Here is a 19,220-nt window from a genome sequence, read left to right as displayed (position 1 = left end):
GGTGGTATAATGCCGCTAAAAATATCGGCGTTATACTGCCGGGATTGCCGCGGGAATCGTCCGCTAGCGGTGCCCTCGGGCTTTCACATGGAGTAGGCAGTAATGGCGTTTTTCAGGCGGTATAGCAGCGTTATTTTTAGCGATGTACCGCCTGAAAAACTCCTCAGTGTAAAAGGGGTCTAAGGTAAAGGAAGCTATTTAGGATGTTTTTTTTTTTTACCTTTACAACCTCTTTGGACTAAAATGGCATTTTAGTTTTAGTCCCATTTTAGTCTTTTGACTAAAATGCCTTTTTATTTTTAGTCATATTTTAGTCATCTCAAATGTTTTAGTCGTATTTAAGTCTACTAAAATAGTATTCATTTAGTCGACTAAACTAACACTGGTCAGTATTACAAAAAACAAAGTAAATGCTATAATGGGATATAAAATGCTAACTGAAAAGTGTGTGTCCTCTACCTTTAACATTAATGCAATGAAGAAATTATTTGAAGGGTTCCAATGGAAAAAAGCAAGTGTTCTGTTACTCTACGTCTGTGAAAATAGCAAGGTGACAGAATGATGGATGGCGGCACCTCTGCGCTCAGTCGCATTGATTTCCTGCCATACCTTAATTTATAGATCTCTTCTTATTTATGTGGTTTCAGCCTTGAACAGCAATATGATGATACGTTTAGCACATGTTCCTACATGTGATGTTTACAAACAGGGCGACCGTACTCTGTAAACAATGACAGGATTGGCAACAAGGCACGTGCCAGTAGACCCATCCTTTTTTTTTTAGGCCGACCCCCGCTTTAAACTTTCAGAAAAAAAAATGGAAGCCAGGGCCGGTGCAAGGATTTTTGCCAACTCAGGCGAAGGTGCATTTTGACGCCCCCCCCGGCATGCACGCACACAACAGCAGTGGAAGTAAAAAAAAAAAAAAAAAGTGTGGTGTGCAATATAGTACATACATTATACAGCGGCGCAGCACAGAATACCAGCAGCTATAGAGGAATACAACACATGCCAGCAATAGTACACTATACTATAATGTATTACTGCTGGGATCTGATGTCTTCCTCTATAGATGGCGTTATTCTGCACTGCGCTGTATAATGTACTATTGCTGGGATTTGTAGTCCTCTGTAACTGCTGGTATTCTGCATTGCGCTGTATAATGTACTATTGCTGGGATTTGTAGTCCTCTGTAACTGCTGGTATTCTGCATTGCGCTGTATAATGTACTATTGCTGGGATTTGTAGTCCTCTGTAACTGCTGGTATTCTGCATTGCGCTGTATAATGTACTATTGCTGGGATTTGTAGCCCTCTGTAACTGCTGGTATTCTGCAATGCGCTGTATAATGTACTATTGCTGGGATTTGTAGCCCTCTGTAACTGCTGGTATTCTGCATGGCGTTGTATATAATGTACTTTTGCTGGGATTTGTAGTCCTCTATAGCTGGTGGTATTCTCCATTGCGCTGTATAATGATTATACTGCGCAATGCAGATGACCACTGACCAGTTATAGAGGAACTACAAATCCTAGCAATAATACATTATACAGCGCAATGCAGAATACCAGCAGCTATAGAGGAACAACAAATCCCAGCAATAATACATTATACTGCGCAATGGAGAATACCAGCAGCTATAGAGGAACAACAAATCCCAGCAATACATTAAATAAAATGTGATGCAGAATACCAGCAGTTACAGAGGACTACAAATCCCAGCAGTGCAGTGTGCCATTTTTTTTTTAAACAGGAAACTAAACAGGTCGGTCCCCCTTACCTGTTTCTGACCAATCTGTGCACCAGGCGGCTCCCGTCCCGAGCCCCTCAACAGGTCGCCGTCGCCTCCAGGATGAGGCCGCAGGTTGCACTGCCTGCTGGTGCAGGTCTGGTCCGTCCATTGCTCAGCCTCCAGCAGCCCTCGCTCTATCACATCATGCGGCTGAGCTGAGCGGCCAGGGGAACCAGGGGCGGGGCCACTTACATCACTCACTGACATAGGACGTAGGCGCCCCCGCCGCGTGTCAGCCCACAGACTGTACAGATACACTCCAAGATCGGGCGGGCGACTGTCCCGGTCAATTTTCCGCCCTGTTCCCTGGCGGCGCTGGTGCCGCAGGGCAAGTGCCCATGTTGCCTTGCGCTAGCGCCGGCCCTACTAAAAGCTGATTGGTATCTTTGCAGAACTGCACCAGATTTTGCACGCTCCAGTTTTAGCAGATAACCCCAGTGCTTGCCTCCTTCCCTGCTACACATGCTTGCATGGTCACACACATACTATTTTTATTTTTATGTCACTCATTTATTCACATCTGAACTCCAGTCAAATATGAAAACACTTACAGTGTTACTAAACCCACAACAGTAAAATCAGTCTGTTTATGCAATAAAGCATGCTTGTTATCGTCTCTGTAGAACCTAAAGGGTTAATCCTCCGCATTGTGTAAAAAGACTGTTTGATCCTGTCTTATCTGATCCTCCCCTTCTTCCACTGTCCCCAAACCATCTCCTGATAGTAAAGAGCCTTTGGAGTCACTCTGCACATGCTCAGTTTAGTGTGTATTGCTAGAGAGTTTTTTCTGTTTTCTTGGGAGGGTGCATGTGATCAGCACAGGGCCAATCAGCACTGTCCGGATGGAGGGTCATGGGTCCTGCAGCCTCATAGGACAGTCAGAGGAGAACGAAAACTCCTCCTACAAGCTTTAACCACACACTAATAGAAGTCACAAGACTGCTTTATACTGCTGATGAGAAAAAATATTTAGCAGTTTATGATTACTAAAATAATCCCATTTCCATGTTCTGTGTACTGTGGGTGGCCAGATATAGTCAATGCAGGGTCCTGGGTTTAGTAACACTTTAATGAATGCAGATTTTTGGTTATTATACAACATTAAAAGTCGTATTGAACCCAAAAGATGTGATGACTGCATTTGTTTTCTTTGTTATGCTGCGTGCACACGATCGGAAATTCCGACAAGAAAAGTCCAATGCGAGCCTTTGGTCGGAAGTTCCGCCAAGATAAATTTGAGAGCTGGTTCTCAAATTTTCCGACAAGAAAAGTTCTTGGAGGAAATTCCGATCGTCTGTATGCAATTCCGACCAAAACCACGCATGCTCGGAATCAAGTCGACGCATGCTTGGAAGCATTGAACTTAATTTTTCTCGGTGTTGTACGTCACCGCGTTCTTGACGGTCAGAATTCGGTGTAATCGTGTGTACGCAACACAAGTTTGAGGCAAGATTCCGTCGGTGCCAGATAGCAAAACTGTCTGCACAGAATAATAAATCCTTCAGTTCACACATATAAAGATTATAGTGGTTCTAAACTCAAAAGCTTTTTTTATGTTAATGCATTCTTTGCATTTGGCACCTTTTAGGGGGAGGAGGGAGCAGATACCTGTGTAACTGCCAAAGAACCTGTCCCCGTCCTCCCCTGCTGTCTTCTGGGAGACACACAGGTGCCAGAAGACAGCAGGGACCATTCAGAACACGCAGCGCGACTCGCGCATGCGCAGTAGAAAACTTCCCGATTCATTTTACTGAAGGTGCCGACGCCTCCACCCGGAGCCGAGGGACAGGTGGGCTTTGGGTGAGGACATTGCGGGCGCCCTGGACAGGTAAGTGTCCTTATTTTCAAAGTCAGCAGTATTTGTAGCTGCTGACTTTAAGCACTGCTTTATTGTACTTGGCAAGTATTTTGCAGGAGAATCATAATCTTGACTCCTCAGATGGAGGATAAAGCTGCAGAACCATCAAGATTAGCAATACATGTAAAACATCATTTTTGCTGCATTAGGATTCATTACCAGGTGCAATGGGGGTTATTTACGAAAGGCAAATCCACTTTGCACTACAAGTGCAAACTACAAGTGTAAGGCCTCGTACACACGACAGAGTTTCTCGGCAGAATTCACCGAGAAACTCGGTCAAAACCCGGATTCTGCCGAGAATCTCTGTCGTGTGTACACTTTTGGCTCGATGGAGCCGCCGAGGAGCTCGTCGAGAAAATAGAGAACATGTTCTCTATTTTCTCGTTGTTCTATGGGAGAAGGCGGCCCGCCGAGCTCCTCGGCGGCTTCATCCCAAAACTCGACGAGGAACTCGACGTGCCAAGCACGTCGAGTTCCTCTGTCGTGTGTACGGGGCCTAATGTGCACTGAAAGTTCACTTGGAGGTGCAGTCGCTGTAGATCCGAGGGAGACATGCAAGGAAAATAAAAAACAGCATTTTAGCTTGCACTTGATTGGATAATAAAATCAGCAGAGCTTCCCCTCATTTCAGATCTTCCCCTCAGAATTACAGCGACTGCACTTGTAGTGCAAAGTGCCTTTCATAAATAACCCCCATTGTCATGTATTCTTTGTGATTTGATCATAGTGCTTCACTGTTAAGGCCCGTACACACGATCGGACTTTCGTCCAACAAACTTCAAAATCTGCAAGTTTTCACTTTTGTCCGATCGTGTGTACGCTCCATCGGACCAACTTTTTCGGGTTTCATCGGACAAAAAGTTCGGTCTGCAAACGGACAAACTTCACGACAACAAAAGTCCGATAGTGCCTAGTCCGACCGTGTGTACAGCAAGCCATCGGACTTTTGTCCGAAATACAAACACGCATGCCCAGAACCAATGTTAAAATCAACCAACAATAGCAGAAGTTGACCAAAGGGTGGCGGTAAAGAGCAGAAAGGAGCAGAAAAACCACATGATGTTGGGAAAGTTTTAGAAAAGTTTTCAGAAAAGTCAGAGCGTGTGTATGCTATGGGTGTGACCGGACAAATCACTTCGGACAAAGAATGGCACGGCTGGGCACATGCACATACAGGTACGTCCTGTGCTAGTGCCCAGCCGTGGGTCACGGGCGCGCGCCCGCGACCCGGTCCGAAGCTCCGTGACCGGGACCACGAGACCCGATCGCCGCTGGAGTCGCGCGATTGGTCCCCGGAGCTGAAGAACGGGGAGAGCTGTGTGTAAACACAGCTTCCCCGTTCTTCACTGTGGCGGCGTCATCGATCGTGTGATCCCTTTTATAGGGATACACAATCGATGACGTCACACCTACAGCCACACCCCCCCTACAGTTATAAACACATATTAGGTCATACATAACCCCTTCAGCGCCCCCTTGTGGTTAACTCCCAAACTGCAATTGTCATTTTCACAGTAAACAATGCATTTTAAATGCATTTTTTGCTGTGAAAATTACAATGGTCCCAAAAATTTGTCAAAATTGTCCGAAGTGTCCGCCATAATGTCGCAGCCATGAAAGAAAAAAAAAATCGCTGATCGCCGCCATTAGTAGTAAAAAAAAAAGAAATAATAAAAATGCAATAAAACTATCCCCCATTTTGTAAATGCTATACATTTTGCGCAAACCAACCGATAAACGCTTATTATGATTTTTTTTTTATCAAACATAGGTAGAAGAATACGTATCGGCCTAAACTGAGGAAAAAATATATTTTTTTATATATTTTTGGGGGATATATATTATAGCAAAAAGTCGCTCTATTTTTGTTTATAGCGCAAAAAATAAAAACCGTAGATCAACTACCACCCAAAGAAAGCTCTATTTGTGGGAAAAAAAGGACGCCAATTTTGTTTGGGAGCTACGTCGCACAATTGTCTGTTAAAGCGACGCAGTGCCGAATCGCAAAACCTGGCCGGGTCCTTTAGCTGCCTAAAGGTCCGGGTCTTAAGTGGTTAAATATCACCAAAAGAAAGCTCAATTAATGGGAAGAAAATTATAAAAATGTTGTTTGGGTACAGGGTTGTATGACCGCGCAATTGTCATTCAAAGTGAAAGCTAAAAATTGTCCTGAGCAGGAAGGGGATAAAGTGCCCGGTATTGAAGTGGTTAAACATTTACCCAACCTTTTGTCATATGTTAAATGTTTGTATATTTGTGTCACTGTAGGTAGCTAGTTTTTATTTATTCATATATTAACATAAAATCTATATCATAAAAACAAGCGAAATACAGCTGATTGTTAAGGGCTGATTACGCTCTACAGTCATACCTCATGTTGTAAAATCATTTAAACACCTCTATACGCAAGTTTTTTATTGTTTACTGAGCTCTGCCAAAAAGCAGGCACTACTCAACGCATTTCGCAAACCAACATCCGCTTCTTCAGGAGAACATATGCAAAATGGTGTGTATATATATATATATATATATATATATATATATATATATATATATATATAAATATATATCACATATACACACACACATATATATATATATATATATCGTATTTATCCGCACAGGCATATAACATGTACCCTAACTTTAAGAGGGAAGTTTCAGGAAAAAAAAAACTTTCCACAGCCCCTGCGTATAACACACAGCCACAGTTCACCCTCTATTTTCAGGGTAAAAAAGTGTTTTACGTCAATAAATACAGTGTATATAATATATATACCGCCCTGTCAGCTACCAGCTCAGCTGGGATTTTACGGAGGATCCCCGCTGAGCTTTTGCGGACACACGGAGCGGATCATTACTGATCCGCCCGTGTGAAAGGGCCCTAACATCTTCATATTTCTTGAGAGATATTGTTAATGAATATTACTGTCCCATTTGAAGTAGACCAATATATATTTTCTGTCACCCTAATAGACATAGGGTGATTTAGACATAAGAGGTGCATGGGGAGCTGAAGCAGAGGTATCTCATACTTTCTAAGGGATTCTGGGTTCCATGGGCCCTCCTGTTACAGAACCCACTCACATTTCCCTACAGAGCAATAGTAAAAATTCCTGATTTATTTTAGCCCCCGTGCACACTGGGCTTATAAAATGCCAGTTCCCTTGGCAAAAAAAACCTCATATAGAGCGTTTTCTGTACAAAGTTTAGGTGAGTTTTGCTTTTTTTTTCTGCCAGAAACCTCCAATCAGAAACACAAGCCAGTGTTTTTTCCTGCCTGAATTTGAATTTCAAATATGCCTCTAATCACCCTAAGGCCCCTTTCACATGTGTGGACTGTATGCCCGCATTTTCATCCATCCATTGCAGATGAAAACGGGACATACATTGGTCCCTATGTGATTGCGGGTGTCAGCGGATGACCATCCGCTGACACGCGTAATCACCCGCCTCCGCAAAGCTCCGATTTTTCGGACGGAAGAACAGGGCGATCCCTGCACAGTGTGTGGGGACCGCCCTGTCAGCCGACGGCTCAGCGGGGATTTTACGGAGGATCCCCGCTGAGCTGACGGACACACGGAGGCGGATCACTACTGATCGGCCCCGTGTGAAAGGGCCCTAATGTGTATATCATTGAGCTGCTTCTACAGGCAGAACACAAAACTGAAGAAGCGATTTTTAAACCAGTATACATGGAGCCTTAAATATGACAATGCAATTGCCATTGCATCAGCCAAGTGAATGGGATCCTTTTACCATCACATTTTTTAAAATCTAACGGGCACTGATGAGGAGGCACTGATCTATAGAATTGATGGGCACTGATGGGCTACACTGATGTGCAGCACTGATGGGCACAAATGGGCACCAATAGGCAGCACTGATGGGCACTGATGGGTGGCACCGATGAGCAGTAATAGGTAGCACTGATCGTGCCACTGATAGGGACTGATAGATGGCACTGGATAGGCAGCACTGATGAGGAGCTACTGTCAGTAGCTCCTCATCAGTGCTGCCTATCCAGTGCCATCTATCAGTCCTTACCAGTGGCACCAATCAGTGCCACCTGTTAGTGCTCATCGGTGCCACCCATTAGTGCTGCCTATTGGTGCCCATTAGTGCCCATCAGTGCTGCATATCAGTGTAGCCTATCAGTGCCCATCAATTCTATAGATCAGTGCCTCCTCATCAGTGCCCATCAGTGCCCCCTCATCAGTGCCCATTACTGATTGGCATCTGAAGGGCACTGCTGATCATGTAGTAAGGAGCCTCCTTCAGAGAGTGACATACAGAACCACCGATCGCTGTGCTGCATGTCCCAGCGGGTGCACCGGCATATTATCCTGAAAGGCGTCATATGATGCCCAGTCAAGATAACAGAACCACCGTCCGGCCGTCATTCTGCTATAGGCCGGCGGGAAGTGGTTAAAAACATTCTATTTCTAAAGTAATCTCAACAAGCCCTGAAACATGATTTCATTAGTTCCATCACACACCATAGAAACAAAATTTGCACATAATGGTGACAAAGTTGATTACCATACCCAGTCAACCCATTTCCTCCTATTATTAGATTTCAAAATACTTTCACAAGTATTGCAATTTTTTATGAGATACTTTGTGAAATGGACAAACAGAAGTCCTTTCCAGTACTCATTTTCATAAGGCAATCTGGTCTTATCACTAGGTAAGCCATGTACAGAAGGACATATAAACCCTATAGTGGAATATCTCAGCCAAGGAATGTACAGCTTTTATGGGGCCCTTCTGATAGTTAAAAAGAAGAAACAGGAGCAATGCAGGAGGCAATCTACAGCATGCACTCATTTTGGTAGCACAGTTATTAATGTGGAATGTATGATCCTTACTAAAGAACATTATTCTTCTATCAAGTTATTATGGGTAAAGTTCCGCTTTAAATATGTATGATTTTTCCTACAAGAGAAAACACATTCACCGTTAGAACTTTGTCTGTTCAAGAACAATTTCACATCCTACTCCTTCAAATTTTCTCTTCACTATGGCTGAAAACTGAACCTCACTAACCGTTAGAAAATGAAATACACCTTCCAAAAATGAAACATTTGGACCAAAATTCTACTGGTGCAAGGCCAGCTTAACAATCAACCACATTGGTACAAAAGAATTGCGAAAATCACATATCATCTGGAAAGTATAGTTTCCCTTAATCCACCAAAAATGGTAAAGAGTATATCTAATCTCGGTAAATAAACATTGGTTACTATACAAAGACACATACTAGAATAGACTTGAGAAGCAGTGTTCTCTACTGTATACATTATATACCAAGCATAATATTCTATAATGAAAATCAGTGAAAAATTTGAATGGGAGAGATGACTTGTGTACAAGAGAGAGTAGAAGGAGCAGCAGCCAGTACAAGGACATGTGAGATCCAATGATACTTCATCTTCTCTCTCCAGACTCTCTGTTCCTGTGTAGTAAGGATCAGTAGAGCCTGGGATCTCATGCTACTTCATCTTCTATCTCCAGACTCTCTGTTCCTGTGTAGTGAGGATCAGTAGAGCCTGGGATCTCATGATACTGCATCTTCTCTCTCCAGCCTCTCTGCTCCTGTGTAGTAAGGATCAGTAGATCCTGGGATCTCATGATACTTCTTCTATCTCCAGCCTCTCTGCTCCTGTGTAGTAAGGATCAGTAGAGCCTGGGATCTCATGATACTTCATCTTCTCTCTCCAGCCTCTCTGCTCCTGTGTAGTAAGGATCAGTAGAGCCTGGGATCTCATGCTACTTCATCTTCTCTCTCCGGCCTCTCTGCTCATGTGTAGTAAGGATCAGTAGAGCCTGGGATCTCATGCTACTTCATCTTCTATCTCCAGCCTCTCTGCTCCTGTGTAGTAAGGATCAGTAGATCATGGGATCTCATGCTACTTCATCTTCTCTCTCCAGCCTCTCTGCTCCTGTGTAGTAAGGATCAGTAGAGCCTGGGATCTCATGCTACTTCATCTTCTCTCTCCAGCCTCTCTGCTCCTGTGTAGTAAGGATCAGTAGAGCCTGGGATCTCATGCTACTTCATCTTCTATCTCCAGCCTCTCTGCTCCTGTGTAGTAAGGATCAGTAGAGCCTGGGATCTCATGCTACTTCATCTTCTCTCTCCGGCCTCTATGCTCCTGTGTAGTAAGGATCAGTAGAGCCTGGGATCTCATGCTACTTCATCTTCTCTCTCCAGCCTCTCTGCTCCTGTGTAGTAAGGATCAGTAGAGCCTGGGATCTCATGCTACTTCATCTTCTCTCTCCAGCCTCTCTGCTCCTGTGTAGTAAGGATCAGTAGAGCCTGGGATCTCATGCTACTTCATCTTCTCTCTCCAGCCTCTCTGCTCCTGTGTAGTAAGGATCAGTAGATCATGGGATCTCATGCTACTTCATCTTCTCTCTCCAGCCTCTCTGCTCCTGTGTAGTAAGGATCAGTAGAGCCTGGGATCTCATGCTACTTCATCTTCTCTCTCCAGCCTCTCTGCTCCTGTGTAGTAAGGCTCAGTAGAGCCTGGGATCTCATGATACTTCATCTTCTCTCTCCAGCCTCTCTGCTCCTGTGTAGTAAGGATCAGTAGAGCCTGGGATCTCATGATTCTTCATCTTCTCTCTCTGGCCTCTCTGCTCCTGTGTAGTAAGGATCAGTAGAGCCTGGGATCTCATGCTACTTCATCTTCTCTCTCCAGCCTCTCTGCTCCTGTGTAGTAAGGCTCAGTAGAGCCTGGAATCTCATGATACTTCATCTTCTCTCTCCAGCCTCTCTGCTCCTGTGTAGTAAGGATCAGTAGAGCCTGGGATCTCATGATACTTCATCTTCTCTCTCTGGCCTCTCTGCTCCTGTGTAGTAAGGATCAGTAGAGCCTGGGATCTCATGCTACTTCATCTTCTATCTCCAGACTCTCTGTTCCTGTGTAGTAAGGATCAGTAGAGCCTGGGATCTCATGCTACTTCATCTTCTATCTCCAGACTCTCTGTTCCTGTGTAGTAAGGATCAGTAGAGCCTGGGATCTCATGCTACTTCATCTTCTATCTCCAGACTCTCTGTTCCTGTGTAGTAAGGATCAGTAGAGCCTGGGATCTCATGCTACTTCATCTTCTCTCTCCGGCCTCTATGCTCATGTGTAGTAAGGATCAGTAGAGCCTGGGATCTCATGCTACTTCATCTTCTCTCTCCAGCCTCTCTGCTCCTGTGTAGTAAGGATCAGTAGAGCCTGGGATCTCATGCTACTTCATCTTCTCTGTCCGGCCTCTCTGCTCCTGTGTAGTAAGGATCAGTAGAGCCTGGGATCTCATGCTACTTCATCTTCTCTCTCCAGCCTCTCTGTTCCTGTGTAGTAAGGCTCAGTAGACTGATCACACTGAACACAGCCATGCTGCACCATTATGTAAATAGGAGCATCCTTCCTCTATCCAGCACAGATGGATTCCTCACACCTGAACACACAGCAGCTAGTGGATTCCTTGGTTTCTCCTATACACTATACTAGTGTTGCTTATCCAGGGTGTATGAGGAATGCATCTATCCTCCCTAACAGCAAACATCCAACAGAACAAACAGCATAGGGGAGGGGGGGCAGGGACTGCATAACATGACACTTGTAACAAATCCAGCAAGGGCTGCTAAATTAATGAGGTCAAATGCACATTATAAAATCCATTGATACCATCATTTCACCAAACAGCTAAGGTGATCAAGTGACAACAGCAAATGCATATGGCAGAGCAGAAATATCAGCATGAGATGGTATGCAAGCCAACTTACTCTGGATCTCCTGATCCTCCTGGTAGGTAAGGCAGCTGTGTGAATGGAGTTGGGTGTAGAGCTGCTGCTGCTCGGTCACAGGGGAGGTGAGTGCATCCTTCTCTCCCAGCTGCTGCTACATAAGACAGACAACATGGGTATGTGATATTGCTGCCTCCACCCCTCCCCCAACTCTACCACTTGTCCAATGAAGGGAAATCCTATTGGAAACAAGGGGAGATCTGCCCCTTCCTCTGAGCACAGAGCCCCATCACCCTATCACAGACACAAACAAACAGGATAATCATTCATAAAGACAATGCCAGCCCTTCACATGTGCACAGAGCAGACACACAGCCTTCCTCCTCTATACACTACCCAGGGCTGTCACCTCCGTCCGCTCTGCTGTCCATGGTGCTGAAATCACACACACTGCTCGGCTGCTGAGAGCTAAAGTCTGCAGAGCAAAAACTAGAATTGCTGTCCTCCCCCATAACAATAAGCCTACAAGAAATGCACAGGTAACATGTATACATCAATATACAAAATATATACTCTATATACATACAGTTACACTATCTATTGCCAAAGGGGTGCCTACTGCACATAGAAGATTCGTCATCTGAGCTCTATACATCCCAGGGCTGTCACCGGGCAGTGCCTGCTGTCCATGGTGCTGAAATCTGCAAGATGCTGCCAACCATTAATAAAGTCTGCAGCACAAAGAGCATAAAGATAATCAGAACTCAGCTCTAAAATATTTATACATCGAACACCTTATATCTGTCTGTCTATCTATCCACCCACCTACCTATCCAACCATCCACTTATCCATCCATTCATTCACCCCCCTATCCATCCATCTATCTATCCACCTATTCATTCATCCACCTATCTATCCACCCACCCACCTATTCATTCATTCATCCACCTATCTATCCACCCACCCACCTATTCATTCATCCACCTATCTATCCATCCACCCACCCACCCACCTATCTATCCACCCACCTATCCATCCATCCCCCTATCCATCCATCTATCTATCTATCCATCCACCCACCCACCTATTCATTCATCCACCTATCTATCCACCGCCCACCTATTCATTCATCCACCTATCTATCCACCCACCTATCTATCCACCCGCCCATCTATTCATTCATCCACCTATCTATCCACCCACCTATCTATCCACCCGCCCACCTATTCATTCATCCACCTATCTATCCACCCACCCACCTATTCATTCATCCACCTATCTATCCACCCGCCCACCTATTCATTCATCCACCGACCCACCTATCTATCCACCCACCTATCCATCCATCCCCCTATCCATCCATCTATCTATCCATCCACCTATTCATCCATCCACCCACCCACCTATTCATTCATCCACCTATCTATCCATCCACCCACCTATTCATTCATCCACCTATCTATCCACCCGCCCACCTATTCATTCATCCACCTATCTATCCACCCACCTATCTATCCACCCACCCACCTATTCATTCATCCACCTATCTATCCACCCGCCCACCTATTCATTCATCCACCTATCTATCCACCCACCTATCTATCCACCCACCCACCTATTCATTCATCCACCTATCTATCCACCCGCCCACCTATTCATTCATCCACCTATCTATCCACCCACCTATCTATCCACCCGCCCACCTATTCATTCATCCACCTATCTATCCACCCACCTATCTATCCACCCGCCCACCTATTCATTCATCCACCTATCTATCCACCCGCCCACCTATTCATTCATCCACCGACCCACCTATCTATCCACCCACCTATCCATCCATCCCCCTATCCATCCATCTATCTATCCACCCACCTATTCATCCATCCACCCACCCACCTATTCATTCATCCACCTATCTATCTATCCATCCACCCACCCACCTATTCATCCACCTACCCACCTATTCATCCACCTATCTATCCATCCACCTATCCATTCATCCACCAACCTTTCCATCCATCCACCCACCTATCTATCCATCCATGTACCTATTCATCCACCCACCCATCCATCCCCCCACCCACCTATTGATCCACCTATCCATTCATCCACCAACTTATCCATCCATCCACCCACCCACCTATCCATCCATCCATCCATCTATCCCCCTATCCATTCCTCCACCCACCCACCTATCCATTAATCCATCCACCCACCTACCCACCCATATATCCATCCACCTATCTATCCATCCACCCACCTATCTATCCACCCATATATCCATCCATCCATCCATCCACCTATCTATCCATCCACCCACCTATCCATCCACCCATATATCCATATATCCATCCATCCACCTATCTATTCATTAGGGATGAGCCAGATGTTCGAGTCGAACATAAGTTCAACTCGAACATCGGGTGTTCTCCTGTTTGCCGAATAGCGAACAATTTGGGGTGTTTGCAGCAAATTCGAAAGCCACGGAACAGCCTTTAAAAGTCTATGGGAGAAATTAAAAGTCCTATTTTTAAAGGTTAATATGCAAGTTATTGTCATAAAAAAGTGTTTGGGGACCTGGGTCCTGCCCCAGGGGACATGTATCAATGCAAAAAAAAAAGTTTTAAAAACTGCCATCTTTTTGGGAGCAGTGATTTTAATAATGCTTAAATTGAAACACTAAAATATAAATATTCCTTTAAATTTCGTACCTGAGGGTGTTTATAGAAAAGTAAAGCCTGTAAAGTGGCGCATTTTTCCTGTGTTTAGAACAGTCCCTGCGCAAAATTAAATTTCTAAAGGAAAAAGTAATTTAAAAACTACTCGCAGCTATAATGAATTGACGGGTCCCGGCAATACATTTAAAAGTAATAAAAAAAAACGGCATGGGTCCCCCACCCAGTCCATTATGAGGCCCTTTGGGTCTGGTATGAATATTAAGAGGAACCCCAAACCAACATTTTAATTTAATTAAATTGCATAGGGGTTCCCCCCAAATTCCATACCAGGCCCTTCAGGTCTGGTATGGATGTTAAGGGGAACCCTGCGCCAAAGGCCGCAGGAAAAAAGGGGAGGACGAGAGAGCGGTCCCCCCTCCTGAACCATACCAGGCCACCTGCCCTCAACATGGGGAGGATGCTTTGGGGGTCTAAGACCCCCAAAGCACCTTGTCCCCATGTTGATGGGGACAAGGGCCTCATCCCCACAACCCTTGAACGGTGGTTGTGGGGGTATGCGGGTGGGGGCTTATTGGAATCTGGAAGCCTCCTATAACAAAGGGGACCCCCAGATCCTGGCCCCCATGTGAATTGGTAATGGGGTACATTGTACCCCTACCATTTCACAAAAAAATGTAAAAAATGGTAAAAAACACAAGACACAGTTTGGGACAAGTCATTTATAAAACAAAAAAAATCCAGCGATACAATCCATTCTCGACCCAGGTTACAGAAAAACACGCCGCCACAATCCGATTCCACCCACCGAAAGACGCTACACCCGCCATGACAGCTCCTAAATAGCTAAGGGCTGGGCCACCCCCTGTCCCCCTCTGATGGAACGGAGGACATGGGGACAATGTGCTTTGGGGGGTCTTTGGTGGCCTGCCAGGTTGCATGCTCAGATAAGGGTCTGGTGTTTTTTTTTTTGGAGAAACCCCACGCCATTTTTTTTATTTTGACATGTGGTACCCCTTAAAATCCATACCAGACCTGAACGGTCTGGTATGGATTTTGACGGGGACTCCTATGCCATTTTTTTAAAATTTGGCGCAGGGTTCCCCTTAATATCCATACCAGACCTAAAGGGCCTGGTATGGAATTTGGGGGGACCCCATGCAATTTTTTTTAAAAATGTTGGTTCGGGGTAATGGACTGGGGGGTGGGGGGAACCCATGCCATTTTTTGCAATGACTTTTAACTGTATTGCCGGGACCCGACAATTCATTATAGCCACAAGTATTTTTAAATGACTTTTTTCCCCCTTTAGAAATGACATTTTGCGCAGGGACTGTTCTAAACACGGGAAAAATGTGTCACTTTACAGTCATACTATAGACACCCCCAGGTACAAAATTTAAAGGAATATTTCACCTTTACTGTTTCACTTTAAGCATTATTAAAATCACTGCTCCTGAAAAACCTGCATCAGTTTTTACATTGATACATGTCCCCTGAGGCAGGACCCGGGTTCCCAAACACTTTTTATGACAATAACTTTCATATTAACCTTTAAAATTATCACTTTAGCTTTTTCACGTTCGTGTCCCATAGACTTTAATGGTGTTCGCGTGTTCAAACACATTTTTTGCCTGTTCGCATGTTCTGCTGCAAACCAAACCTTCTTCTTATAGCCTAGGTCATCTTTATGTAGAGCAACAATTTTTTTTTTTTTCAACTCCTCCAGAGTTCTTTGCCATGAGGTGCCATGTTGAACTTCCAGTGACCAGTATGAGAGAGTGAGAGCGATAACTCCAAATTTAACACACCTGCTCCCCATTCACACCTGAGACCTTCTAACACTAGCGAGTTAAATGACACCGGGGAGGGAAAATGGCTAATGGGCCCAATTTGGACATTTTCACTTAGGGGTGTATTCACTTTTGTTGCCAGCAGTTTAGACTGTAATGGCTGTGTTGCATTTTTTTGAGGGGACAGCAAATGTACACTGTTTTACAAGCTGCACACTCACTACTTTACATTGTAGCAAAGTGTCATTTCTTCAGTGTTGTTGCATGAAAAGATATAATAACATATTTACAAAAATTTGGAGGGGCGTACTCACTTTTGTGAGATACTGTGTATATATATATACACATACACATACACACACACGGTATATATGTTAGTTTTAATGGGATTTCACAATTGAGATTTAGAATCTATTCATAATTGGCAGCCACTTGCAGACAAGCTAGGGTTGTTTGTGTGATTCCAGCACCATGAAAAGCACCCTGGACCCAGTTGATAGCCCTGGGAAGTATACAGAGCCTCAGGGAAATGATACACAGTAGACAAGGCACAAAGTAGACAGAAATGCTTACATAATTTTCCTGAAACACTCAATGCTTCCCAGGGCTATCACCTGGGTCCAGGCTGTGACTGCTGCCCATACTGCTGAAATACGGCTGGACGAGCTTATCTTGAACAATCTATAAAGTATGCAGAACACATAGAATTGCAGTATCTCTAATCCAAACTCATATCTAATTATATAAGTACAATAAACACTTAGATAACATGTATATATGGATATTCAATGTATAACTATATATACTGCATATATAAAGTGTGTGTGTGTGTGTGCGCGCGCGCATGCGTGTGCGTAATATATATATATATATATATATATATATATATATATATATATATATATATATATATATATAAAAAATTGCGCAAAACTAAAAATTACAAAGATTTAGGCTGCCAACACAACAAAAGGATAATTGTAAAGTATAAAAGTAAAAGTGTGGCGCCAGTGTAGACCCGCCTATTGACCCTTCCATAATAGGCGGGTCTACACTGGCGCCACACTTTTACACACACACACACATATATTATATATATATATATATATATTTTATATATATATATATATATATATATATATATATATATATATATATATATACACACACACACACACACACACACACACACACACACACACACACACATACTCGAGTATAAGCCGACCCGAATATAAGCCGAGTCACCAAATTTTACCACAAAAAAATGGGAAAATGTATTGACTCGAGTATAAGCCTAGGGTGAGAAATGCAGCAGCTACTGTAAGTGGAAAAGAGGATGAACAATGCCCATTTGTAGCCTCACTGTGCCCATCTGCATGCCTCACTGTGCCCATCTGCATGCCTCATGCGCCTGATCTCCCGGGAATGTGACGTGCGGTCTAGTCGACGGCCGTCCAGTGTAACAAAGCCCCGCCTCCTTGTCCTCATCCATGACGGAACACTGACTCAGTTTCCCAGCAGTGAGTCGAGTATAAGCCAAGGGGGCATTTTCAGCACACAAAAAGTGATGAAAAACCTGGCTCATACTAGAGTACACTATATACTAGAGTATATATATATATGTTGCCAACCTACCAGATTGAAATCTACTGACACAACACCCAAGATTTACTGGCACAGCCAGTTTTTACTGACATTTCCAAAAGTTACAAAATTACAGTTTTAAGTTCAAATTACAGTATTTAGGCTACAAACAAATACAATATGCAATTAGAAATACAATTAGAAATATGATTTAAGGTAGATAATAAGGCAAGAAATATATTTCCTATTTTTTTTTTTAGATATAGTATGCAAGTAGTTCAGGGACAGGCTTTAGGAGGGCAAGAAATTAGAATGGGCGGCACACACACATAAAATTTACTTTCACAGTGGCACTAACAGTGTGCAGGAGCACAGATGATGATGAGACCTTACTAACACAACATATCCCATTCTGAGTCACAGTGACAGTCTCTCTCCAAGCCAAGTGATCCCTCCAGTCCACTCAAGTCTAAACAGCACTGACGGCCCCGGTCCCAGCCTGCCTTGCTCCTATACCGCAGACCCGCACACGAGGCTCTGGCCGCTCTGCTTGGCTCCATTGCACCATTACATCACACGACATGCTCAGGCACCACTTCTGCCAGAGCCAGCCGATCACACTGTAGTAGGCACTCAGATAATCTCAGCTCCGGACCAAGCTGAGCGTCACAGCCATATTTTTTACTGGCAACCTTTTACTTTTACTGGCATTTACTGGCAGGAGAAAATTGCCTGTTTTTTACTGGCTGCCAGTAAAAATACTGACAGTTGGCAACACTGATATATATACTGTATAATGTGTTCAAGTGCACAGTAGACAAGCAACACATAAGTAGCATGGATGTATGGATATGCATGCATGTATGCTGAATAGCAGACTTAAAGCGGAGGTTCACCCAAAAAACAAGTATATAACATTACATTCTGTATACCTTAAACATGTACAGTATGCTGTTTGTTTTTCTTTTTTGGGAGTGTACATACGGTATTATCGCTATTTTTCACCTGGCTTCCGGGTACTAGCTCCCGCGGGAGTAGGCGTTTCTATGCAGTGGCGCAATGTCCTCTGGGACTTCGCCCAGATGATTGACGTGCCTGACAAAAACTTCCCCCCGGCAGATAAGGCGCGTCACGAGTTTCCGAAACTAGCCGAACTGCGAGTCGGCTCTATACGGCTTCTAGTCGGTGCGCAGGCGCCGTATAGAGCTGGCTCGCAGTTCGGCTAGTTTGGGAAATTCGTGACGCGCCTTATCTGCCGGGGGGAAGTTTTTTTCAGGCACGTCAATCATCTGGGCGAAGTCCCAGAGGACATTGCGCCACTGCATAGGAACGCCTACTCCCGCGGGAGCTAGTACCCGGAAGCTAGGTGAAAAATAGCGATAATACTGTATGTACACCCCCAAAAAAAAAAAACACACACACAGCATACTGTACATGTTTGAGGTATACAGAATGTAATGTTATATACTTGTTTTTTTGGGTGAACCTCCGCTTTAAAGTGTATTTAAACTAACAATAACTATTAAATATACAATTGAAAGCACTTTGTTATATCAGATTGACAAGTGCAAAAAATGTGCGGATCATCCAGCCAAAAATCATGTAAACTAAAATCATGAAAACTCTTTGCCTCTGCACAACACAACAATCAGTTAGCATTGTTCCCAGCTATCTCAGTGGACTACAAAACACATCCCCTCCCTATGTTTTGGAGAAAGGGAAGTGTTTTGTAGTCCTAACACACTCCCTGTCCCAGGATGACAATGC

At 44.1% G+C, this 19,220-nt stretch overlaps 1 protein-coding gene across 2 annotated transcripts in view; it reads right to left on the bottom strand.

Annotated features, from left to right (window-relative positions):
• FAM163A (family with sequence similarity 163 member A) overlaps positions 1–11,840 on the bottom strand; it is a 70,291-nt gene extending 58,451 nt beyond the window's left edge. Inside the window, exon 1 of one of the 2 annotated variants that reach the window (XM_040360210.1) lies at positions 11,434–11,840. The gene's annotated coding sequence lies outside the window, so the exon portion shown is untranslated. The remainder of the gene's footprint in view (positions 1–11,433) is intronic. The other variant, XM_040360209.1, reaches the window with a different exon arrangement.
• Positions 11,841–19,220: the final 7,380 nt, after the last annotated feature.

The sequence above is a fragment of the Rana temporaria genome, chromosome 7 (genome assembly GCF_905171775.1).
Source record: "Rana temporaria chromosome 7, aRanTem1.1, whole genome shotgun sequence".
Taxonomy (NCBI): Eukaryota; Metazoa; Chordata; class Amphibia; order Anura; family Ranidae; genus Rana; species Rana temporaria.
The sequence above is the reverse complement of the archived record's forward strand: the minus strand, read 5'-3'. Positions and strand labels throughout refer to the sequence as shown.